At 41.8% G+C, this 25,048-nt stretch overlaps 1 protein-coding gene across 1 annotated transcript in view; it reads right to left on the bottom strand.

Moving 5' to 3' along the window:
- The window catches only part of LOC146862072 (uncharacterized), a 39,542-nt gene that overhangs the window by 227 nt on the left and 14,267 nt on the right, over positions 1-25,048 (bottom strand). The gene's annotated exons all lie outside the window — the stretch shown is intronic.

The following is a 25,048-nucleotide window of genomic DNA, read 5'->3' as shown; positions in this document are numbered from 1 at the left end:
CATGAAATCAACACTTCCCATTAGTGATGTGTTATTGGTTACACCCATGCTTGTCAGACAGGGATGGTGTGTAGAAGCCAACATTCATCATACCAACTTGGTATGTATATCCAATACTTTATATCAACGCCACATTTGACTCTGTGGTGTATATATAGTGATGTGTCGATATATATCGCATACTGCCTCTATTCAAACCGCTGTGCATGTGTAGTCTCTTACGAAACCGTTCCAGTGTCACTCTCATCTAACCATACATTACTGTGATAGTTTGCCATTGTGTCACACTCTCACTTTCCAAATCAAGCATATCGTTCCCCATTACCCCACTTCGGGAGAGTAGGCACATCATTGGGGACATCAGGAAATTTAGGGTAGCCCTTTAGTCAGGCATTGTTCATGTCCTTATGCCAAATGGAATAATAGAAAACTGATGAGGGAGACAAGAACAAAGAAAATGGCACCGCTTTGGCCATCAGTTATTGGTGTCGAAATTCAAGGTTCAAAACATACTTGATGTAGTAGTTTCCAGATGCATGCCACATCACTCATACTTACACCGTCAAGGGTCCTGCCCCGTAACAGCACCTATTTGGTCTGTGGCCCCGAGCTTCCAGAATTCCGGCATGTTACGTAACTCGAAAGTCCGTTTTTCGCTATTCCGCTATGACTAACATGCCCCCTGGGGCCTGCCTACTACCGGAAATGCTGTCTTTTTAAGCTGGGACCCCACAGTCCTCGGGGAGCAAGCACATGAGCATTTTAAATTAAAAATGTGAAAGGACCAACGATGGTAGCTATTCTACATACTACTTTAGTGGCACATGTACATTTTAACTTGATATGCAGTTGTGACCACTGACAGCACTGTGAGTTAATATGGAGGGCAATTTGTCATGGCACAATGGGTGTCTGTGGATGCCAACCCTTATAATTTGGAAACATAGTATTATTAGGGAATCATAATTAACATTGGAATTTGATATAAAAATCTTTATATACCAATGAGGCACTGGTGTAACGAAGCTTGAGGGGGCCCCCCTGCAAGGTACGTGGAGGGCCCCCCTCTGGGCGCAAACAGGTGCTCTCATGCAGAGTACTGTGCTGAGGAGGCCCCCTGGAGTATGGGGGTACCCCGCACTGCGGGGGCTGCGGGGGGCTGTGTTACGCCACTGCAATGAGGGTCAGATACAACAGAAGGAAACCATCTGAAATTAGCATTATGCACTTACTGCTATCAACTTCTCCCCCTTCGAATGGAGGCAGTCATTGTGTGACATAAAACGAGCTAAAGATCTAATCTGATGTAATCACAAATCGAATGTAATGAAATATGAAGATTGTAAAATTCGAGCAAAATGGCCAAATTAGCGTGCGGTTGGTAGTACCATTATATGTTTATGGGTCAGATGCAATGGATGAGGCTAAAAAGAGAATGTGGGATTAAAATAAGCACACTGCACTTTATGTATTTATTTTTCACTTTTGTTTAAACAAACGTGAATGTAATACAGTGGGGTGGGGTAGGAAGGAGCTTAAGGCGAGTAGGGCTCTGGGGGTGAGGAGGGAGAGTTGGGTGGTGGAGAGCTTGACTGCATGTGGGTGTGGGGTAATGTTGAGGGTAAAAATGGAAGAAAAACAGCAGTTAATAATTTTAAAAAGGAGGAAAGATAATGGCCCGTAAAAGGCTGAAAATTAGTTCTAATAAGGACTAAATAATAGATTACAGACCCAAGGATTGTTAGTCTGGCTCAGATCAATAAACTTGGATATTATTATGTTACAGGAAACTAATTTAAAGAATCAGGGTATACAGCCTTGGCTCCCTCCGCAGATTCAATATGCATTTTTTGCTTCAGCACAGGCTTCTATCAGGGGGTGGCTATACTGATAATGCGTTCAGTTGAAGCAGAAGTGTTAAAAGTAGTTTGCGACTCATTCGCTAGGTCTATCCTTGTTAAAAAACGAATTGGAAGGGATAGTTACAATCTGATAAGCTACTATGGTTTCATTGAGGATTCCCTGAATGCCCTACAGGAAGTATATGCTCTTCTGCAAAATGAGACAGGCAATATTATAATGGGAGGAGATTTTAACTTAATTCAAAATGTAGAAATAGACACATCATGCCAGAATAGATTGCAAAACAAACCTAGATCTATGAAGGCTTTGCAGGCTCTAATTCAAGATTTTGCCCTTATAGACCTCTGGCGGGCACGAAATGAAGCTATACACGAGTGTACATGCTGTTCAAAGCGCTATGGTACTGCATCTCGCATAGATTATTTTTTTAAATCATATGTATTAGACATTGAAGACGCAAACATAGTCAATAACCTATTTTGGATCATGCATTAATTAATATATCTATTCCATCTGTATCTGCCAGATCTTCAAATGTCAGATGGAGCCTTAACAAAGTATTACCAGCAAATGATTGCTGGGTTGAACGGTCGAAACAAAGTCTTGAGGAATTTTTTTAATTTAACATAGATTTAGCAACAGACTTCCTGGTTTGGGAAGCTCTGAAAGCATTTTTTTGCGGCCTAGCAATTGCATTTTCTGCCGCTATTAGACAGACGGAGGGGCTGCAATTGGAAAATCTGAGTACGGCAGAAGATGAGGCTACGGCGGCATATACCGCCTCTCGATCTGAAGCTATGCTGAAGGTAATGAATGAAGCCAAACAGAATCTGAGGGAATTCTTTTTTTCAAAGGTTACGTTAAATCACACCTCATATCTACAGCAAAGATATGAAGAGAGCAAATTTGTTGGTAAGTTTCTGGCTTCCTCTGCGAAATCCAGAAATAATGTGAATTGTATTAAAAAAATAAATGATTCTATGAAGAATACTAAATATCTTCATTGGTCAGATTTTTTATCAGCACTACCTCAAACTTTATACTGGAGGCACTGTGAGCCAACCGGAGGCGATAGAGCGACAGCTGGCGCATATAACAGTCCTGACTCTTTCAGAATCCCAGGTGGAACCAATCAATGCAGCCATTTTGGTAGCTGAAGTACAGCAAACCATTAAATCTCTTCCTAACGGTAAGGCTTGTGGCAGAGATGGTTTGCCAGCCAAATTTTATAAAACATTTTCTCAGCCATTATCACCTTTTCTAGTTCGCTTAGTTAATCAAATTTTGCAGGGGGGAGGCGTCCCTAGCTTGTTTTCTGAATCTATTGTTGTTAGTTTTCTAAAAAAGGGAAAGCTAGAACTCAACCCCAAATCGTATCGTCCTATCAGTCTTCTTAATATGGATTATAAATTATTTGCCAAAATTATGGCTAAAATGGTCGCAGCAGTAGCACAGAATATGGCGCATCAAGATCAGAACGGCTTGCTCCCGATGAGATTGATAACTACTAACACAAATTTCTTAATACAGGCTATTGATTTCTTTTCAATAACGAAAATCCAGCTACGGCCATTATGTTAGATGCTGAGAAAGCTTTTGATTTGGTAGAGTGGGAGGTCCTATGTGCAATACTTCCGAAATTTGCTTTTCCAGCTAGATTTTTGTTAATGTTACAAACTTTATATTCTGGGGCAAAGGCGTCCATATTGATTAATAATATTTTATTTGGAGACATTAACATAAGTCGTGGTACATGCCAGGGCTGACCAATGTCACCCATATTGTTTGCATTATTTATTGAACCAATGGCGTGTGCTATTCTCGCTGTCCAATCTATTGAACCATCTATGAGGGCGCCGCCCAAACTTAAGTTATATGGGACAATATGGTTTTGTACTTAAAAGCTGACAAGGATAATGTTCAGCGCGCCTTTAACAAAATCGCCGAGTTCACGGCCATAGGGAGATATAAAATAAATCAAGTTAAATCCGAAGCTTTGATTTTCAATAGTTCCCCTGGGATATTACCAGTCGCCATGCAGACATCTTTCTCAGCCACACGTCCAAGTACCTATCTCGGGATTAAGGTAACGATAAATTATAACAATTTATATGCTCTAAATTATACGCCTTTGCTAATTAAAGTTCGCTCATTGCTGAATCATTGGAATAAACTCCATTTACAATTATCGGCTTTGTATCACTTATAAAAATGAATCTATTGCCTCTATTTTTGTTTACTTTTGCTAATATTCCAATTAAGCCTACAAGGACCTTTTTCGGAGCCTTAGATAGAGAATTTCAGTTGTTTATTTGGCAGTCGAAGTGACCGAGGGCTAAACTGTTAACACTTTGCCTCAGGAGGAGGGTGGGCTAGCTTTGCCCTCTATAAGAATTTACCATCACGCCACGCTTTTTTCAAGCTGGCTGACCATAACTTTAAAAAAGATAGCTGCTACCGATAATTGCTAGCTTCATATTATGTTAAAAACAGCAAAAATAGATCCGGCCTCTTTTTTCACAATCCCTAGGTTGCCCAAACACACACGCTATAAGACCCCCCAGATAGTTGTTGATTGTGCTAACTATATTTGGCGAGAATATCAGATTCCATATTTCCATCCCCTGATGAAGCTAGAGACCTGTGTTGGCTTGGGGTTGCGCTTGGGGCATTCCACACTAACACGCTGGGCAAATATCGGATTTCGCACATTGAGCAACTTCTTTCATAATAATCTGTTTGTTACTTGGCAAAAACTTGTTTCCCATCACATATCTCTGAGCTCAACACTTTTGTTTAGCTATGCTCAAATTAAGCATGTATGTCTATCTAACTTCGTTGAGCCGAACCTTAGGACAGAAAAAGACGGGCAAGCTTTTTTCATTGCTCGGCTTGGGGGGATCGGTGATTGGTACAGACTGCTACATCAACACTCGGGACTTGAAGTAGTATCAAAGCACAATATTGCCATAAACAACATTGCGGGCTGTAACATCACTAAGCCCTACTGGGTTTATTACAGCAACCTATGTAAAAAAGCGATTCGCGCTTCCAATTTTAAGCGTATGAGCTTTTACTATAAATGGATGCTCTATTATACACCCGCAAAAATTGGCAAAAATGTACCCTGCTGCCGACCTTGTATGTTTTAGATGTAAATCTCAGGTTGACAAGTGGCTCTACATAATTTTTAGCTACCCTAAACTAAATTTATTCTGGACAGGTATTTTTTCTGAATTAAGTAATTGCGTTGGTAGAATAATTTTGCCAGATGCAATAGGTGTTCTCTTCGGGGATTCGTTGGCTGTTTATGATCAGACTACTGAATTGAAACAGCTGTGTTTTATCGTATCCTTTGGTAGCCAAGTCATTTGTGTTAGCAAACTGAAAATCCACCAAAATACCTACCATAAATCATTGGCATAATAAGATGGATAAGGTGTATCAACATGAATTACTTTATGCTAAAAGAATAGGGGCAATCAAGTGTTTTAACAAAATCTGGTCAACCTGGCCAAGGGCAATGGGAGAAACTGGATAGTTTATGCTAGGATATAATATAGGGCCAAGGGGGTGTATTGGGACTTTTTGTGTTATTTATGACTATTTGATGTCGGAATGTTTTAGTAGAAGTATGTGGTTAAGGAATCTTAGCTTCATTAATTTGTACTAAAATCATGAATTTTCCTTCAGTTTGTGATGAACCTAAAAATGCTGCTGAATGACGTTGTTTACTTGTTTTTCTTCCAATAAAATAAAAATAAAAATGTAATACAGCATAATAATAGAAGAATTTGCATTATCCTCAGGAATGTACATATAAAGAAACAGAATGTATTATGAGGGGGATGCAATAATCGAAATCGGATTATAGGAGATTGGAAGATGGAGGCTCTGAAAATCCAGCCTAATGGTTAAGTTAATGGTTAATTTAGTGCTGTAGTTGGGAGCAGGGCTGTGATGGTCAATGCTGTAATGTATGAATAAAACATGGCCACTATGATTGTTATCGATGCCCAGTAGAATGTGTGTAGCTAAAACGTGTTGGCCGTTACCAGTGTACTTTTCCCTGCACCCAGTGTGTTTTTCTGGATTTGCACATGACTCTATAATAAATCTGAAACCCTTTTTTGCAGGTTTGATTGGCTCCTGATTCCTCCTTTTTGTGGTTGAAGCTGTGGTAGCTGAATAAAGAAGCCTGCAGCGTCCTAAGGAATATATATATATATATATTCACTGAAAAAACCATAGGTTTCACACATGTTATAGTTAGCGGAAATTTTACTGATAAAAAACCAATGAAATTCCCCCGTTATAGTTAGTGCAGGCAACTATAACTCACGCGACCGCAATCCTCTGCTGATGCTAATACTGTATTTAGACACTTATTTGCCCATGTCTTCTTCCATACATTTTTAGCTATACATATATTAACAAATATTTTTTTTTCATAAAGACACATATGTCATCAGCAGAAGATTGCGGTCGCGTGAGTTATAGTTGCCTGCACTAACTATAACGGGGGAATTTCATTGGTTTTTTATCAGTAAAATTTCCGCTAACTATAACATGTGTGAAACCTATGGTTTTTTCAGTGAATTTGCAAGGTTTTTTAAATGCTAATTCCTAACTATAACGTGTGTGAAACCTATGTTTTTTTCAGTGAATTTGTACGTTTTTTTAAATGCTAAGTTACTTTACGCCATTCGTGGCGTGCGCGCCCACTTAACGCAGTTCGTTCCGTGCGCGCGCCCACTTTACGCAGTTAGTGCCGTGCACGCACGTGGGCACGCGGTGCGCTACGCTCACCGCGTGCCCACGTTACGCTAGATGGGCCATGTACGCACGATGCGCTTCGCGCACCGTGCGCACATGGAGGACATATGATGCACTTCGTTTTGAAAGGTAATATTTTAATTTTTCGTAATTTTTATAAGCCATGCACAAATGGTGCCCTTCGGGCACCATTTGCACACGGGGTGGAGAGAGTATGGATAATTTTTTCTTTTATTATTTTTGTTTAAAATATTGTGGTTTTTCACACCTCTAATAAGCCCTGCACATTTGGTGTCCTGCGGCCACCAAAAGCACAGGGGGTGGGGAGAGTGTGGATAGTGTTTTTTTTTATTACATTTTTTACCGTACGCATACGGTAAGCATAATCGGCGAAATTAGCGAAAAAATAAAAATTCAATTTTTGGCCTTGGGGGGTCTTTGGGGACTCCCTCATCATGGCTATGTGTGTGGGAGCTGTCTAAACAGCCCCATTACATGTTTATTGGTTTTATTTAACAACCTAACTCTCAGTGCGAGAGAGAAAATGGCGGCCGCCGCTTCCTGGTTTCGGCCGATTCGAATGTTTACTAAGATCTAAGAGCCAATCAGAATCGCGCTCGCGCACGCCACCGTACGCGTACGGTAAGCTTACGGTAAGCGTACCGTAAGCTGGCTCAGATATATATATTGATTTAAAGGCTATTTTCTCAAAATCTACTGAACAGATTTACACCAAACCTACAAAAGGCACTTCCTTGACCTGAGGACTACCTCTCTGCCAAATTTCTAGTAATTCTGTTCAGCCGTTCGGGCTGTAGCCCTGTCTAAAGGTCCTATGGAAAAATGCATGGGAAAAACGCGTTTTGGGACCCCCCTTTTATCTCAGCCCCCGCTTGACGAATCCCCCCGAGATTTTCAGAGTAGGAGCGTAGCGTAGCGCCCCACCTATTTTGAGAAATTCGCGAGGATTCGTCGACCGGCGCCAAAGTTATTCCAAATAGAATGTTGCGGTTTTCCTATGGAAAAGGGGTCCTAACTATAACTACCTACTGGCGACCGCCAGTAGGTAATATATATATATTTATTCACTGAAAAAAAACATAGGTTTTACAGACGTTATAGTTAGGAATTAGCATTTAAAAAGCCTTAGAAATTCACTGAAAAAACCATAGGTTTCAGGGACGTAATAGTTAGTTGGACATTTCACTCATAGAAAATCATAGAAATTCCCCTGTTATAGTTAGTTGAGCTACCTATAACTCGCGCCCCAGCAATGCACTGCTGATGACGTCACATATTACATTACATCATTCATGACATGGTCATCACTGATGGTATCATCCAATGACTATGTGTTTCTATAAAATGTAAATATGCTTTATATATATATGCCAAGGTGTATTGAAGAATGAATGGGTGTATAAGAGTCAGGATGGATGATTAAGTAGGTGTGTAACTGACTGTATAAGTGAGTGATTAATTGTCTTGCTTAATGCATGTGTTAGCGACTGGTACAGACAATCACACAGTTTAGGTTGTCAGTTGGTGTGTAAGCGATTGCATGCGTTGGTTAACAGTTAAATGAGGATCTATATGGGTATTGATTGGTTGTCTGAGTATCTGTATGGGTGCCTGAGTGTCTGTGTGGATGGGGGTCGGGTGTGACTCTGTGCATAGATGTGTGAGTGGATAATTCACTGGGTATATGTGTTCAAGTCTATATCTGTGAAGGGCTGTATGGCTCGGTGAGTGTGTGTATGAGTGTATTGGTGAATGAATGGATGCCTCAGTGGTACATGTGGGAGTAACTGCATATGTGAAAGGCAGTATATATTAGTGTTGGAGTGTATAAATGACTATATGTGAGACTGAGTGATTGTGAGAGTGCCTGTATGGATCAGTGTGTGCTTGTATTAGTTATTGTATTAGAGTGGAAGTATGTGTTAGTATATGTTTAAATAAGTGAGGTGGTATATGCGTAACTGTACAGGTGAGTAAATAAAACAGTGATTGATTATTTCCATTACTGACTACATGTGTGAATAAATCTATCATTGAGAGGCGGTGTGTGAGTGTCTGTATAGACATGTGACTGGATATGATAATGCTGTATTGATGGCTGACTGTATGTATGAGTGACTGTATGGGTGAATGAATGGATGTGTGTGTAGACCTAGGAATTAGTGAGTGGCTATGTACTAACTGGTATTGGTGTGTTCATGGTTTTGAAAATTATAGTCTCTATTTTAGAATGGGTGTATCAACTATTATATTAGGGTCTGATGAGGTACATCAGATTTTCACGTGGATGATGTCATCAGTGATGTCATCAGTGATGTCACCAGTGATGTCACTGACGATGTCATGAATGATGTAATATGTGACGTCATCAGCAGTGCGTTAGTTCAACTAACTATAACAGGGGAATTTCTATGGTTTTCGATGAGTGGAATGTCCAACTAACTATAACGTCCCTGAAACCTATGGTTTTTTCAGTGAATTTCTATGTTTTTTAAATGCTAATTCCTAACTATAACGTCTGTAAAACCTATGGTTTTTTCAGTGCATTTCGAAGGTTTTTTAAATGTTAATTTCATATTTAAATATTTATAAAAACCTATATTTTTTCTAATTTTTTAAATAATATTTTGGAACTCTATAAACCTTTTTTTAACTTTAAAAATTATGTAATGTTTTATATCTTCCAAAAAATATTCTATATAATTGTTTTTTTTCTGAGAAACCTAGAGTCCCGTACCGGTAGTCTACCAAGCTCCATCAGCACACAAATCCTATCCGCCATATTGAAATGATGCACAATTCGTATCCTACGAGTTCGTGGCACCACGTCCCGTGTAAGAACTTATACGTATGAGGTTGCGCCAGCTGCTACTTTGGTATGCGACGGGTACGCAATACCAAGCCGCGCGTTATGTCATGTACATATGGGGTCGCGCCCGCTGCGTGTTGCGTACACGACGACTGCACGCTGCCAGGCCCTGTGTTACGTCATGGACGTATGGTGCCACGCCAGGTACGCCATTCCCTCATTTTTTTTGTATGTCTCAAAACTACATCTACATAATTTTAAAGTGTATATGAGAGCAAGCGATAATCTAAAGTACCTTAAGCATTTGTATATTTCTAACTGTAATAAACTTATATTATAGTAAATATATTTTCTCAAAATCGAGTCGGGGGTGCGGTCTCTTTGCGCGCTGAGTGTGTGATTTCCATGTGACTTTAAAAAAAAGCATTTGATTGGTTCATAACATTTCCCATTCTACCAGTTGGAAAACGCCACCCAATTTAGTCATTCTCTCTACAGTATTTGATGAGACACACCTCTTCTGTTTAGAGAGCTTTGTTGAAAACATTTTGCTATATACACATATCTTACACTACACACAACATGCAACCATCATCTTCATCAATATTTATGGTCTGTAAAGTAGCCTTCCACCTGTGATAGGCACACACCTAAAACTTACATAACCAAAGTTTTCCCCACTGCCAGAGGTAACATGCTTGCATACGCTATCCACAGCACAATGTAATGTGGTACGGCCCAAGGGCACTATCATCCATAGATAATGAACACACGGACACAGATAGATAGTGGAACTAGGTACGGGCACGTGCGCTTGACTCCTTTTTATTACCAGGGTCACATATCCAGTGACATCTGTGCTGGATGCGTGTGGGGTGAGTGTAAACCTGCCCTTAGAGAATGGTTGCTGCTAACATCAACTACAACAGTAATCATTGGATCACACACAGAGATTCAATAATAAAAGAGTCAATAGTTTGTGCTGCAGTAAGGTAGGGACAGTAGATGTAAAATAATACAGAAACAATTCTATTGTAAAAGAACCACAACTTGTGCTATATTCAGACACAGGCAATAGATCTGAAATAATACACAAAAAGATTGTATCATAAAGGGTCCAGCAGTTCTAGTGCACTCAGATAGCCACATCATAAGCATTCAGCATGTGCACAGCCAGCGATGAAGCCTGCTGCAAGTGGGCCGTACTAGCAGCAATGTCTGTTGTCATCAACACTGCATCATCTGCAATTGCGACTCAATCTCAATTGTGAACACTGCTGTCTGCAGTGTAGGCCAGAGAGAGTGGTCAGCAAAGACCCACAGCTACGTAAGGTGATCTTGAGCTACACAGTTTGTCGTACGCGAAGCAAGAAAAAGCGTGTGTGGAGCCTGCGATGATGCGTATGCATGGTGTGGACAGAGCGCACTGCAGCAATGTCTTTTCCTACAGGACTGCGTCATCTACAATAGCGACTCGATTTGAATTGTGAACACTGCTGTCTGCAGTGTAATTTGAAGGCATTAGTCACACAGACATCCATTAATACTTTTTCTCACTTCCTCTTCCCAAAATACAACATAAATTACAGAAAACTGCAATAACTAAATCAAAACAATTCCAATTTGCAATTTCTATTGTCCACAGTGTAGACTATTCAGGGTTCCTTTGAACTTGCAAGATGAATTTCACCATTGTACTAAACATATAACTCATCTAAAAAAAATTCTTTTAGCAAGTATACTAAAAGAATATTCTGTATATTTCAAGACGTTGTAGTTAGTTGCCTACTGAATTCTGTAACTAAACAATCACCATTCAATCTGAATTGTGAGCCCTGCTGACCGCAGTGTAGGCAAGAGGCAGTGGTCATTAACGCCTCACAGCCACGTGCCGTTGGATTCGGAAGCACGCAGTTGGTTGCACCTGATCGGAGGGGGTACACACAAATCATCACAAACTTTAACTTCTGACATCCTCAATCACAGAATCAAGACCCCGTTTCACTGTTCCGACCTGCTGTACTGCGGTGTACTCCACCGACTGCAGTCAGCAAAGCCCAAAAATCATGTGCAGCAGTTATCTACAGAAGCACAGAGTCTAATGCACCTCAACGGAGGGAGTTCTGTGAAAACCAAGCAGCAGGTATTAGACCGTTCCACTGTTGGGGCCTAGAGTTGGTAGCACCTGGTCAAAGGGAGTACCTTTATCTCCACTCTCAGATGCAGTTCTAACATCGTCCATTGTGGGATCAAGACACCGTTCCACTGTTGGGACCTAGAGTTGGTTGCATCTGGTCGAAGGGAGTACCTTCATCTCCACTCTCAGATGTAATTCTAACATCGTCCATTGTGGGATCAAGACCCTGTTTCACTGTTCGGACCTGCTGTTCCGCTGTGTACTCCAGCCACTACAGTCAGCCAAGCCAAATAATCATGTGCAGTAATTAGCTACGGAAGCACAGAGTCTGATGCACGTCAACGGAGGGACTTCTGTGAAAACCCACCAGCAAGTAATATCGGACATCGTCCATTTTGGGATCAAGACACCATTCCACTGTTGTGACCTACAGTTGGTTGCACCTGGTCGAAGGGAGTACCTTCATCTCCACTCTCAGATCCAGTTCTAACATCGTCCATTGTGGGATCAAGACACCGTTCCACTGTTGGGACCTAGAGTTGGTTGCACCTGGTGGAAGGGAGTACCTTCATCTGCACTCTCAGATGCAGTTCTAACATCGTCCATTGTGGGATCAAGACCCCGTTTCACTGTTTGGACCTGCTATAGCGCGGTGTACTCCAGCCACTACAGTCAACCAAGCCCAATAATCATGTGCAGCAATTACCTACGGAAGCACAGAGTCTGATGCACGTGAACAGAAGTTCTGTGAAAACCCACCAGCAAGTAATATCGGACATCGTCCATTCTGGAAACAATACACCGTTCCACTATTGTGACCTAGAGTTGGTTGCACCTGCTCGAAGGGAGTACCTTCATCTCCACTCCTCTCAGATGCAGTTCGAACATCATCCATTGTGGGATCAAGACATCGTTTTATTGTTGGTACTTGTTCGACTAATGTGCTAGTAGTATACAGAGCACTCCACGCTGCTGGGCCTCAAACTGAATGCTGTGTGCCTGTGTCGCGGTAGCCAGCGTTGATCTGAGAAACCATCCGACCTCGCAGACCTCGCCCCAGGAGCTTCCGCCGGCACGTGGTGGGCCGTCTTTCACATAATGCGGTAGCGAAGGTGAATTGAGGGGCATATGTGCGTCGCAGCGGTCACGACGGTTTCTGAGTACCAGCAGGCTGAGAGCATTATTCACGCAGCCACCTTCACTCACGAGGTCAACCTCGTGGCGGTGTAAGCTGCGCAGACCTGGCAGACACGCTCGCCATTCCGGAAGGGAACCACACACAGAGAAACGTGCCTTTTATTCATACCCCTACGCAGGCCTTGCGTACACCGCGCAGGCCCACTACGCTAAAGATTTGGGGGGGAGGGCACGTACGCGCTATGTTTTCGAAACCTTCCCTACTGACTGTACTATTATGGTTCCGTCCACTATCTACTTCACTCAATAGACCATCAGTGTATATTCACATGTACATGTGTGTGCTCTGCATACTCAAGTCTGTCGCAACATCCCCTCAACACTTTCCATTGTATACTTTTATAATCGAGAATCACGTGCCACCTTCGCACATACTTTCCTCCCATCTCTCCCTGCATTCTGCATTGTGTAACAGAGGTGCTATGCCATGTTTGCTTTGTGTACATCGCTAGCCACGGTTCCCACAGTATGTAGTGTCGTTGTGTCTGATAGGTGAACATGTTGTTTGTCATGTTGTATGCGATTATATAAGGTAGCGCGTTTTTTCACGAGCAGTGGTTTCTCCCATTTACATATCGCTGTCTGAAAGAGCATACAGAAGTTTTTCTCACAGGTGCAAACTGTGACTACAATGGCAGTCATTCATTACTATGCAAGAATTTCCAACTGCACGACACTTCTAAGCTTACAACCCCCAATCTTGCCTGCTTTCTTGAAAGCACGCCAACTCCCATAATCACACCAACATTCACACAGCTTTCTAACGGCAGTTATCTGCTTCTTAATAACATGCAATCCTACGGAATGTGAGATGGCATACCGTATGTCCTTACTGTTTCTAACCGAGTAACTTCCTGTAGCAATGTCTATTTCCACCCACAAAAACTAACTCCCAAACTTCAACTTGGCCTTGAATCCCTACTTTGCAAACAGATTTCATTAAACTAACCAAACTAAAGCGCTTTTCTGCAGAACAGAAGTGTCCCTCATTTCTGCAAAAGAAATGTTTTGCCTGCAAATAGCACGAACTTCCAGTAAAATATAGTCCCTTTTAAATTCTAACCTCCTATTACACTTTGTAAATTGTTACCCAATTTTCAACACATCTTACACTCAAGGTCTGGCACACTTTTTTAATACGGTCTCCTCCGGCCTTGTCACAGGTTTTCAAACTGTTTTTGGTATAATACCACACTTCATTCATTCGATCATCTCTGGAATAACAGGAACGGTGCCCAAAATTCTCGCACTCTTTGCGGCCATCCTAATACTATTTTTGCTTGTAAAAAATGACTGCGCTAACTGTGGTAACAAGCATCTCCGACAGAATATGCCTCTACGCGAAGCTACATCAATTCCGTGAAAAAATTAAACTACTTTTTGGCTGCCTGCCTCTATCTGTTATCGGAGCCAGCTACAACATGACATTTATTTACACATATCCAATGTGCGTCCAACCATCTTTCTATTGCAAAACTTGCCCATTCGACTGCCGAATGGTTGTATGCCTTGCAAACATCCCAACAATCGCTACCGATATCCAGCAGGTAATGGAGTATCTTGAAAACCATGAACTCGATTGTTCAGGCAGTAGAGCAATGGCCGATGCAACGCAAAAAGGTATCGTGGCGGAATGGCATTTCTGCGCAGCCGCGAAAAATCTACTGCAAAGTACGACCTTTGACAACATCGCAGATTGCCTGCCAATTCAAATTGCCGCTCCAACATTCGAGGAACATTACTGTCCCTTCGAAGATATGAATTGGATCGCTTCCCTTTTCTCACACGATGGCAACAATGACCTCTTGGAACATTACGCATCTCAAGCCGCTGAAGAACTTCCAGACTGCAATCTCCAAGACTTGTGAGAAATTCACGTTCTTCTTGGATTGATTTTTACCAACTTTTTTGACTTTTTCCTTTCAATTTTTTAATAAACTTCAATTGAACTATTTTCATATAATAACTTTCTAAGTATGCTCAGGCATTTGAACTCTGTTTTCTATATTGCCCCTTACGTCTCCAGTCTAACCAGGGATGGGTGATGTATGGCCTATCCAAATATGCTATTTACTTCCTAAATTAGCCTAAACCTGACATCCATTTTGGAACCATCTCTATTCTTTGTGCACACGTCTCTCTGCCTGCCTGTTATCCACGAAGCCCTTTCACACAAATTTACTCATCCTCAGCCTCTACTCACGAGCTGGCGATCAACATAAAAAAACACGACATTGTTTAGGAACTGGTTGGCACAGTGTGCTAATCGTATCCTACCTTTATTTTCATTATAGAATTGAGTCATTCATGTCTAATAGCTATTGTTTACGTCACATGGAACTGTTACATGTAATGTGGAATGCACTAATGCAGCAGCTTCAGATTTGAATATAACAGAATCGGTTGGAGTTTGCCTCAGCTCGGTGCCTTAGCTCTTTTCACATGAATTTTTTTTGAAAGAGCTGAAGACAATACTGTATGGTTTGACGAGAAGTGTACCTAATGTGCTTCTCAGAAGCACTATTTTGTGTTTCTCCTCAAAGTTCCGATATGACTAGGATTATTACCAATTCTGACACGCACCAGATTGAATCTACCGTACAAGAGATTGCAGACTGTTCTACTGTTAATAATTTTGTGTTACAACAAAGGAGTACCAGGGTACCGAAGAAGTTTGATGATTGCACTTTGCCACTTTTTTTTTGTTTCTTTTCTTAAAGGATACATGTGCTAATCGCATCCTACCTTTATTTTCATTATAGAATTTCGAGTCATTCAAGTGTAATAGGTATTGTTTATGTCACAAGGAAATGTAACATGTAATGTGGAATTCACTGATGCAGGAGCTTACATTTGAATACAGCAGAAGCGGTTGGAATTTGCCTCAACTGAATGCCTTACCTCTTGCACCAGTGGATCCATTTATGGCACTTAAATAAAGACACTCTTTATATAACTTTCAGACTCCATCGCATTATTACACACAGCCACTTTCTTAGACACACCTGATTTCACCATTTCTCTTCTGTGGCATTGCAACATTCTGCATTATATTCTTCACGATTATTTCTTTAGTTATTATTTCTTTATTCCTCCTTCCTATTACACACACCCACTTTCTTAGACACACCTGATTTCACCATTGCTCTTCTGTGGCATTGCAACATTCTGCATTATATTCTTCACGATTATTTATTTATTCCTGCTACCTAAAACACTGCATTCGAGTCCTCAGAAAGTAGAGGTGAGTAGTTAGCTTCCCACTCCTTGTATCGTATAAACGCATACTAACACTACTTACACAGGTATGCTAAAACGGACAGTATCCTACAGCGCCCACACACATCACTTTACAGCAATCAGCTCACGGCTTACGCTCACGGTTTCATCCCCGAGTCTTCAGACCAGTACCAGTGAGTAGTTTGCTTCCCACTCCCGCTATACTCTAAACTCATACCAACACCACCTGCACAGCTATCCTACAGCGGCCGGTATGCTACAGCGCCCAAACCGCATCAGTTTACACCACTAAACTCACAGTTTAGGCGCACGCTTTTATCTCCGAGTGTACCGGCACCTCACCTCAGCACCATCTCACACTGCGCAAAACAGCACTTTCACACGGGTAGTGATAAATACTTCAGCACATCAGTTTACAGCACTCAGCTCATGGTTTAGGCGCACGCTTTCATCGCCGAGTGTACCAGCACCTCACCTCAGCACCCTCTCACTCTAGGTAAAACAGCACTTTCACACCGGTAGGACTAAATACTTCGCTTCACACTCCCTGTATAGCACACCCTAAACACCCCACAGACGTTACAGTGCTCCTACCCTCCCCTTTCCTACTTTTTTCGCTTTTTTCCCCCTTACTCGTTTCAACAGAATCACAAAATGGCAGCCAACACTTCCTAATTGCAACCGCTCGCACCGCTAACAGCCAATAAGCAGCAAGCTCGTGCTCGTAACGCCTCAGCCAATCAGATGGCAGAATTCCCAAATATTGATATCTGTAAATTTTGATATTTCTCCAAAACTACTGAACGGATTTACACCAAATAAACAAAAGCGTGTTTTCTAGACCAAGACCCTTCTCCCTGCCAAATTTGGGGCAATTCCGTTTCCTATGGAAATTAACATGGAGAAAACACGTTTTGGGACCCCCTTTTTTCTCAGCCCCCCCTTGACGAAACACCCCCAAACTTTGTTTAAAAGACTAAGTATGTGTAAGTTTCTGTAGAAGTAAGTGTGGTGGTGTGTGTATAACTGTATATGCAAGTAAATGGATGTTTGATTCTTTATTAACATGAGTGACTATGTGTGTGAGTAACTCTATGGATGAGTGGCGTTGTGTAACAGGATGTATAGGTGTGTGAGTACATATGATGAGTGAGTACATGTATGAGTGACTGTATAGGACTGTTGGTAAATGAGTGGATGTGTATGTGGATCTTAGAATTACTGAATAGGTTGTTGTAACTGGTATTGGTATGTCCATTGTTTTGAACATTGTAGTTTCTATTTTTGAATGTGTGTATCAAGGGTTATATTAGGGGAAGAGAAGGTCTGCCACTCTATCACAAGGATGATGTCATCAGTGATGTCATTAGTGATGTCATTTGAGATGTCATCAGTGATGTCATGAGTGATGTCACTGACCATGTCATGAGTGATGTAATATGTGACGTCATCAGCAGTGCATTGCGGGCACCCTCATTTTTTGTTGAAAAAATTAAATTTGGCCCTCCCAAGGCCTTAATCAGCCATGGGGACCCCAACCCCCGGGTCATGGCCTTTTTTTAATTTAAATTCTTTAGGAGGGGGCTGCGCTGCCCCCCTCCTTAGGCCACTTATGGCTCCCGGGACCCTATCCCCCGGGGCCGGCCTTTGTTTTTTATTATTTTAAAAATATATATATTTATAGAAACACCTAGGACATGCTGGACAAACCGTATGTACCTATCACCATGACGATTTGCGTGATATTCATTAAAAGGCGACTATGCATAGAATGAATCCACATGGAATGTATTTACACCGCTAGTGAAGCTCTGACTTGTCTGACGCCTTACCATGCCTAATCCCGGCGCCCCCGCCGGTGGGTACTCTCCAAGTAGACACCCTTGTCGTTTATTTATACAAACAAAGCTATTGACGGGCTCATTTAATATACACGCACACCAAGCCATTCAAAGGGGATTAGACAAAAATTCGACCAAACTATGCAAGAAACCCCCCTCACGGTTAATAAAAAACACATCCACCGCCGGATGTGTAATACTTTTTATTTTACTCTCTGGAAAGGAGACAAACCTCACTTGAGAGTCACAGCGTGCTCCTGGCTGAGCCCAATGCTGTGTTACACCCACCAGTGCCCGCCGATTGCCTCACACCTCTGTGTCGTATTCCACCAGCTAGTGCATATGCTATGACACTCTCTAGCCCATGTGCACTGTAACACCACCCCGTGAATATGTCATGCCACACTTGCCTTCGCACGGGTTATATTGCCCCATCTAACGTGCCTTCCTCGATGTGTATGTTATAACGCACAGCGCTATGCCATACATATTACAATCTGGGATCCATATCTTTGTCACAGTGCATATGCAACGTTACACTCCCCAGCACATATTTTATATTACAACTTTAAAGACTAGTTATGTTACACAACACTGCCCTGTGCATATTACACTCCAAGGCGCATATCGCATAGCACGCGCTAGTGCCTGTGCTATCTCGCGCTCTCCAATGAATCTGTCATTGCGCACAATGTATTGCATATTATATTTCACGCCCCGGTTCATCTTATATCACACTTTTTGGTGCATAGTTTATACCATAGACTACATCTAGTTTTCATTTTCAATCGTGCTCTCAGGACTATGTTCTCTATAACACTGCGTCCACCTACCCTTTTCACGGGCATTACATTTTGCGATGGGGGTGGAGGGTCAGGGGTGTTTCTGCCAAGTGAGCCCGGAGTCACAGTCACAAACGTCCTCTTCTTCCTGAATAAAAGTGAGATTATGCTGCATACTTGTTCATATTTTAAGTAGTTCGCACAGACACACATTTTAAAAACAATAAAGTTCCTAATACCCACCTTCTCTGAACAGTTAGCTTGCTGCCCCATCTTCCTCCTCCCTATCCTCTGTTGTCTGAATCCATGGACTAGCCTCCTCCCTCCTGCCATACATGGTCTGATGTGCTGCCACTGCCCTCCATTTAGTATGATGTACCAGTCCACTCCTCCTGCCCTCCATTGCCCAATTCTATGGCCCATCATTGACCTCCTGCTTAGCCTCTGTGCTTAGCTTGCTGCCCCTATTCTCCTTCCCCCTGCCCTCCGATGTCTTTGTGCATGCCCCTGCTCCATCCTTTTTGCCCACTATGTTCCATGGACCTGCCACACAGAGTGTTCTGTTGAGCTGCCACTCCCCTCCCACCTGCCTAGCATTGTCAGATGACTGTAACCTGTCCCTGCCACCTCCACCCTGCCTGTCCACATGCCATGCCCCTATCCCCTTCCTCCTGTCCTCCATGGTCCATTTTACTGCCACACCCTTCTGCCCTCCCTGATCTGTTGTGCTGCAACTGCTCCTCCTGCCTGCCCCGCGTGGTCTGTTGCGAGGCCCCTTCCCCTGAACTCTCTTGTCTGTGCCCAGGTCCTGACCCTCCCTTCTATCCTCCATGGTCCTTTGTGCATGCCCCTGCACCCTCCTTCTTGCCCATCATAGCCATTGTGCTGCCACTAACCCTCCCGCTTGCCATGCATGTTCTTCTGTGCTGCCATGGCCCCTCCCACATTCCCTGTGTGGTCAGCTAGCTGCCCCTCACCCCCTCCCACCTTCCCTCCATGGTCTGTGTGTATGCCACCATAGTCTCATTGTTGCTCTCCATGGTGTGTCTTGTTTCTAGTGCCCATCCTGCCTGACCTCCATGGTCATCTTGCTGCTCCTGCCCTGCCACTTTGCCCTCAGCCCTCTGTTTCCATGTGCAGACCCCTTATTCCCTCCCTCCTGGCTTGTCTGTTCCATTGTAATGCCCCTGATTTGTCCCTCCTGCCCTTTATGGTCTGTTATGCTGCAGCTTTCTCTCCTGTCTGTCCATTATGGTCAGCTAGCTACCATTGCCTCTTTCCCATCTGTTCTCTGTTGTCCATGTGCATGGTCCTGTCCCCTCCCTATTGCTTTCTATGGATTGTTGTGCTGTACTCCCTTCCCGCATGCGCTGTGAGGTGTATTGTGCTGCTGCAAACCCTGATGCCTGCCCTGTAGGGTCAGTTTGGTGCACCTCTCCATGTCCCTCCTGTCATCTGTTATCCGAGTCCATGTCCCTACCCCAATTCCTCCTGCCTACCATGATTCAATGTACCATACTTGCGAACATTTTGGACTTGGTAAGAGGGAGAATTTGAAAAAAAACTGGGGTATTGATTTTCCCCTTTGAGTTACATTGAAAAAGAGGAGACTGTAGACAGGAGACAGATCAAATAAAGCCCATTTGAACTTAAAAACATTGGACGTTTCCTGGCTGAAACGGGTCTGTTGGCATGTATGGTTGTACTACCACTGCCTCTTCCTTCTGCCCACAATGGCCTATTATATTGCCACAGCCTCTCTTGACAGTCCTGTATTGTTGGTTTGTTGCCCCTGCCCCACTTTCCACTGCCCTCCATAGTCTGTTGTGCTGCCACTGCCCTTCCTGCCTGCCCAGTGTGGTCAAATTGTTGCCTCTGCACTCTCCTACCTGCCTTCAATTTTCAGAGTCCGTGCCTCTGGCCTCTGCCTCTCAACAGTATCCCAATGAACAACTAGATTGCTAACATTCTATATTTATTACAAAAGTGTGGAACGCCTGACGTCATCTTGATGTAATCAAAACTGTAATACCTAGAGTATTTCCTTTAGAAATTACATATATGAGAGGGTCTTCTTAGGCATCAAAATTATGGTTAGTGCTCTAAAAAACTAAAATGAGGACATATTTTCTGAGTTTTCAAATAGCGACAAAGAACTTTTAAATTATTTGTAATCTTTATGTTTTTTTATCCAGTTGACCACTTGATTAAATGTTGCACCTTGGCGAGAGGATGTGGTGTTACTTCCAGAGCTGCAGACTTTGCAACTGGGGAACCAGGTTGGAGTTTCTGCTTCAGCTCAACATTCTGTGATTGTGGTCAAATCACTTAATTTCCCCATGTCTACAACCAAAATGAATTTGATCTTGTGTGATGTAACCAATGCTCATGTAAAGCATTCCAATACCTGACAAGTCTGCACTATATAAAATTACAAATATACAAAAAATAAGTGTTTTGCACACTTCTGTCATTGGGCTACATGTGGGCTACATCTGGGTAATAGTTGTGCTGCATTTAGGCTCTTTTGTGTCTGGTGGCCATCTTGGGAGATTTATTTGTTATGAAGTTTCCTAATTTCCTCATTTACTGCAATCTCCTCAGTAGGAAATGCTTTCAGTTTTTTACTTTGATTCCATCAAGAAGGTATTCAGATATGTCACACATTTGCCATAAATTCTGAATGTTAGCACTCTAGTTGCTCATTAGATCACTGTAGTAAAGCTACTGCTCACCACGGAAGTCTGCTGCTGGTATTAAAAGTGCATGTTTCAGTCTGCATATCAGAATTTTTTAATGAAATGGAAGAGGATTTGAGAAGTCACTCAAAATGTGCCCTAATTTTTCTTTCTTCAGCACTAATCATAATTTCTATGGCAAAATGAACCCCCTCATTGTGTTCCTTTTTAAATTAAATGTTTTAAGTGTTACCAGTTTATGCCAATCAAGATGGCTTCAGGTGAGCCATACTTTTGTCATAAGTAAGACAGTAAGCGCTCTAGTTGTTCTTAAGAACACTCTGGGACATTCTGTCATTAGGCTATACTTGGGCTACATCTGGGTGATATTTGGGCAACACTTGGGCTCTTTTGTCTCTGGTGGCCATCTTGGGAGATTTATTTGTTATGAAGTTTCCTAATTTCCTCATTTCCTGCAGTCTCCTCAGTGGGAATACTTTCAGTTTTTTATTTTGGTTCCATCAAGAAGGCATTCAGATGTGTCACACATTTGCCATAAATTCTGAATGTTAGCACTCTAGTTTCTCATTAGATCACTGTAGTAAAACTACTGCTCACCAGGGAAGTCTGCTGCTGGTATTCAAAGTGCATTTTTCAGTCTGCATGTCAGAATTTGTTTATGAAATAGAAGAGGATTTGAGAAGTCAAAATGTGCCCTAATTTTTCTTTCTGCAGAACTAATCATAATTTCTATGGCAAAATGAACCCCCTCATTTTGTTCCTTTGTAAATTAAATGTTTTAAGTGTTACCACTTTATTCCAATCAAGATGGCTTCAGGTGTGCCATACTTTTGTCATAAGTAAGACTGTTAGCGCTCTAGTTGTTCGTTAGAACACTCTGGGACATTCTGTCATTGGGCTATACTTGGGCTACATCTGGGTGATATTTGGGCTACATTTGGGCTCTTTTGTCTCTGGTGGCCATCTTGGGAAATGTATTTGTTATGAAGTTTCCTAATTTCCTCATTTACTGCAGTCTCCTCAGTAGGAAATACTTTCAGTTTTTTACTTGGTTCCATCAAGAAGGCATTCAGATGTGTCACACATTTGCCATAAATTCTGAATGTTAGCACTCTAGTTGCTCATTAGATCACTGTAGTAAAGCTACTGCTCACCAGGGAAGTCTGCTGCTGGTATTCAAAGTCATTGTTTCAGTCTGCATGTCAGAATTTTTTTATGACATAGAAGAGGATTTGAGAAGTCAAAATGTGCCCTAATTTTTCTTTCTGCAGCACTAATCATAATTTCTATGGCAAAATGAATCCCCTCATTGTGTTCCTTTGTAAATTAAATGTTTTAAGTGTTACCACTTTATTCCATTCAAGATGGCTTCAGGTGTGCCATACTTTTGTCATAAGTAAGACTGTTAGCACTCTAGTTGTTCGTTAGAACACTCTGGGACATTCTGTCATTGGGCTATACTTGGGCTACATCTGGGTGATATTTGGGCTACATTTGGGCTCTTTTGTCTCTGGTGGCCATTTTGGGAGACTTATTTGTTTCCTAATTTCCTCATTTACTACAGTCTCCTCAGTAGGAAATACTTTCAGTTTTTTACTTTGATTCCATCAAGAAGGCATTCAGATGTGTCATAAATTTGCCATAAATTCAGAATGTTAGCTCTCTAGTTGCTTATTAGATCACTGTAGTAAAGCTACTGCTCACCAGGGAAGTCTGCGGCTGGTATTGAAAGTGCATGTTTCAGTCTGCATGTCAGAATTTGTTAATGAAATAGAAGAGGATTTGAGAAGTCACTCAAAATGTGCCCTAATTTTCTTTCTGCAGCACTAATCATACTTTCTATGGCAAAATGAACCCCCTCATTTTGTTCCTTTTTAAATTAAATGTTTTAAGAATTACCACTTTATTCCAACCAAGATGGCTTCAGGTGTGCCATACGTTTGTCATAAGTAGGACTGTTAGCGCTCTAGTTGTTCTTTAGAACACTCTGGGAAGCTGCAGTAGAACACAAAGGAATCAACTGACAGTCTCTGCCCTTGTTGGATGTACATGTTTTACTGAGAATGTCAGACTTCATTCTCACATGACTGAGAAAGATAATGTGAATTTACAGAAAATATGCTCTCAGTTAGCTTATAGATCACCTTCCAAACCTCTGTGGGAAAAGCATGAGAAAATAGTTTTCTCTCAAACATGATTCATGATATCACAGCAGAAGGCTTTTTCACATGGTAAAATCACCTTAGAACACACCACAATTCCTAAAATGAGTATGGTACCATCAACAAATGATTTATAATGTAACTAAAGTCTTAAAACCTTCTATTAACTGTAATGCTTTTTAATGAGGTGCTATCATGTATATTGGGCCCAAGATGGCCACCAACACTTCTTGGATGAAGTGCTGACAGCCAATCAGATATCACGATGAGATGTGTGGTTAGGCTCCGCCCAGATATATATGTGATTTTACTTTTGATTTTCTCAGGAACTACTGAACGGATTTACACCATTTAAGCAAAAGGCACATGCCTGACCTGAGGACTACCTCTTTGCCAAATTTCAAGTAATTCGGTTCAGCCGTTCGAGCTGTACCTTCGACTAAAGGTCCTGTGGGAAAATGCATGGGGAAAACGCGTTTTGGGACCCCCCTTTTTTCTCAGCCCCCGCTTGAGGAATCACCCCGAGACTTTCAGTGTAGAAGCTGAGCGGAGCACCCCATTAGTTTTGAAAATTTCACAAAGATAAGTCAACCGGCGCCAAAGTTATTCAAAATAGAATTTTCAGATTTCCTATGGGAACTCGGTCCTAACTATAACTATCTACTGGCGACTGCCAGTAGATAATATATATATATCCTGTTTTGCTGCTTACTTCGCTCCCCAATCTCCGAGATACAAAGCAGGCACGGACCACGTTTCTGTGCAAATTAGTTTATTTTGCTAGTCGGCCATTGTGTACATATATATATATATTCACTGAAAAAACCATAGGTTTCACACACGTTATAGTTAGGAATTAGCATTTAAAAAACCTTAGAAATTCAGTGAAAAAACCATAGGTTTCACACATGTTATAGTTAGCTGGACATTTTACTCGTAAAAAACCAATGAAATTGCCCCGTTATAGTTAGTTCAGCTAACTATAACTCGCGCGCCCGCAATGCACTGCTGATGACGTCACATATTACATCACTCATGACATGGTCAGTGACATCACTCATGACATCACTGATGACATCTCAAATGACATCACTGATGACATCACTGATGACATCATCCTTGTGATAGAGTGGCAGACCTCCTCTCACCTTAATATAAGCTTTGATACACACATTCAAAAATAGAGACTAAAAATTTCAAAACAATGGACATACCAATACCAGTTACAACAACCTCTTCAGTAATTCTAAGATCCACATACACATCCACTCATTCACCAACAGTCCTATACAGTCACTCATACATGTACTCACTCATCATATGTACTCATACATCTATACATCCTGTTACACAATGCCACTCATCCATAGAGTTACTCACACACATAGTCACTCATGCTAATAAAGAATCAAACATACATTTACTTGCATATACAGTTATACACACACCACCACACTTACTTCTACGGAAACTTACACATACTTAGTCTTTTAAACAATCACTTATAGAAACACATACTTA

The sequence above is a fragment of the Triturus cristatus genome, chromosome 2_2 (genome assembly GCF_964204655.1).
Source record: "Triturus cristatus chromosome 2_2, aTriCri1.1, whole genome shotgun sequence".
NCBI lineage: Eukaryota > Metazoa > Chordata > Amphibia > Caudata > Salamandridae > Triturus > Triturus cristatus.
The sequence above is the reverse complement of the archived record's forward strand: the minus strand, read 5'-3'. Positions and strand labels throughout refer to the sequence as shown.